Raw genomic sequence first — 2,860 nt, 5'->3', positions numbered from 1 at the left:
ACGCATTCCAGCTTCCTCAAGTGTCTCCTTTGCGTCAAGGTGTACTTTACAGAGTTACTATGAATATCGATCAAACCAAGAGCTTATGTACAAGTACATGATAATGGGAAATATTCACATGGTTAGAAATATACTATATCCAACTCATTTCACTCTCTGAAATTAACCTGAATTTATAAGGCTAAATGTTTGTTTTATGTGACTAGTTTCCTTCCAGTTTCTCAAAAATTATCCAATGATTTTAGGCATTTTTTCTGTCTACAATCCTATTACAACTTATGGTTTATGTATTGGCAATGAAACAAAAGATGAAATATATTCAAATTATAGTTTAAAATGATAATAAGAAAGGTAGTTTGGTGAGTGCCATATGTGTACATCATGTACATATGTGAAACTAGTGAATAAACTTAATAAATTCACTAAAAAAGAAAAAAGATAATGCTCTTACATTTAAAATTGGATATAATTATACTTATAAAAGAGGAAATGTCATCTTCTCAACCATTACTGAAATTGTACTTTTCTACCAAAGGCATAGAGTGAGCAGGTCTACCAGATTATGGCAAAATATGGTGCTTCCAAGTGTTAAAAGAAAGAGCACAACATGAAAACATGTCACTTAAAAATCATGAGCAAGTAGCATAAAGACTCCATGAAATGTTTTTCTCATTTGCATGAACTCATTTTAGAGAGCATGAGGTTAAATGAGAATGGGAGATTGGAATGTGTGATATATACAGAGATGATGATGATGATGATGATGATGATGATGATGATGATATAAGCAACTTTTATTTTGCCTTTAAATCAACTTGATGACTTGTAATTTAAAGACAAAAGTGTAAAAAAACTATATAGTACTTAACTTTTATATTAAAATGTATCAAAAGAAAACAGTGGATGTGGTTTTTGAGGAATAAACAAATAAAAATTGAGACCTTAAATATCTCATCTGGGTTATGTAGACCAATTAGTAGAATATGGTAATTGTGGTGCAAGTTCTTTCTATAGAGACTGGTCTAACCTGGAATTGCTGTACAGATCAGGTTAGCCTCAATTTTGAGTTAATAATCTTGAAAGTGCTGAGTGATGGAATTGTAACATATAATGCTATACCTGCTTTCTATAATTTGCTTCAATCTTCTGTCCTCGTCTTAGATGTCAGCTCTCTAAAGTTCATGATAGACTTCAAAGTCACTCTTGTTTACAGAGCTCACACACCGTCCTTATAATAGTATTTGCAATCAATCTTCTAATGGAATGTAAACAAACTTTATTCCTCTATCACACACACACGCACACACACACACACACACACACACATACACACTGACAAACATATTTTGCATTAGTACTTTAAATATGTGGAGGCAGCCCTCCATTTGCCATCAAAGGGCACAGATTAAAGGATCATGCTACCTTGCCTGTGAATATTTTATCTTCCACTGAGCAGTTTTTGGAAATAACAAATATAGAACATTTTCTTTGTATACCATTGCATTGCAAAGAGTTTGTCCTATGACAGGTATTTGAGATACATGGCTGAAGAATGGTAAGGGATCATTTTCATAATAAATCACATCACAAGTAAAATTCCATTATATTCACCCCTTTCCTATTTGTGTTCATTTATGTCATATTCAAATATAAATTTGATACTTATATTGGTCATTATCATTTTGTATATTTTCATAGTGCTAAACCTAAGAGAAACACATAACTAGCAGTTTGGAAAATCTGTAAAAGCAAAGACATTGAAATTTGTATTTCAACCAAGCAGGCACTGCCATACTGAATATGGAAATTATCATCATATATACAAATTAAAAATACATTTCTATATGTTAATATTACCAATTCAGTTTGAGTGTGGCATTTGGTACTGCATTTATATCATCCAGTAGTATTAATATTGTATTTGTTTTCTGAATATCATTCAAAAATCTCATTAGAAAACAAATTCTAGAAAATATTCCAATTTATTCCTAAGTGTTTTTTTAATTCATCATGCTGTGGTGACAGCATTAAGTACATTAAGATACTTTTAAGAATAATGTTAGGACAGTAGGCACTGTATTTCATTCATAGCCTAATTCTTAGATCATGATCCGTGCTGAATGTGTTGCACAAGTCAAGTTCCTTGGAATGGGAAACCTCCCGTTAAATGCTTTAAAAATACAAATGGAAAGTCTGAATAAAAAGAGCAACTTCTGTTTTACAGTCATTGGTGTGTTATCTTTATGAGAAAATACATCCTGCTCATCTTTCATGTCATTGAAGTAGCTTGTCTCATAATATATATCAGTCCCCTCTCAAATATAATAGTTTATCACTTTAAAAATACAATGTGACATAGCATCATTTTGATCCATAAACATTTATTATCATTGTGAAATGCTTTCAGTTGTGGTTTAGTCAAATAAATGGCCTCCCTATACCAGGGCACAAATATGCTGGCATCTTATATGTATGCAGCCACAGAGAGCTGGGCACTTATTCCACATTAGAAGAATTATGCACTCCCTTTATGACTTAAAGTAAAGTTCTTCTGAGTTTACATAAACATCCATTAGACTGAAAATAGTAATTAAGATATGATTTCCAAATCCATCAGTAGTAAATGGCAGTATAATAATATATTGCTATTGTTAATTATAATTTATATATGAAATAATTTTTACCATTTTACTTTAAAAATTAGATGAACAAATGCAAAATAAAGTTATATATTTAAAGTTTTTAACATAAAAGACAGAGTATAAATAGTGCTAATAATTACATTGCTTCATAAAGTGAAAGCTTTTTTATGGAAATCAATAATAGATCACAGAAAATGAGATTTCCCTAATTGCAAAGG

The sequence above is a fragment of the Rattus norvegicus genome, chromosome 15, assembly GCF_021556685.1.
Source record: "Rattus norvegicus strain SHRSP/BbbUtx chromosome 15, alternate assembly SHRSP_T2T, whole genome shotgun sequence".
Lineage (NCBI taxonomy): Eukaryota > Metazoa > Chordata > Mammalia > Rodentia > Muridae > Rattus > Rattus norvegicus.
Note: the sequence above shows the minus strand (reverse complement) of the source record.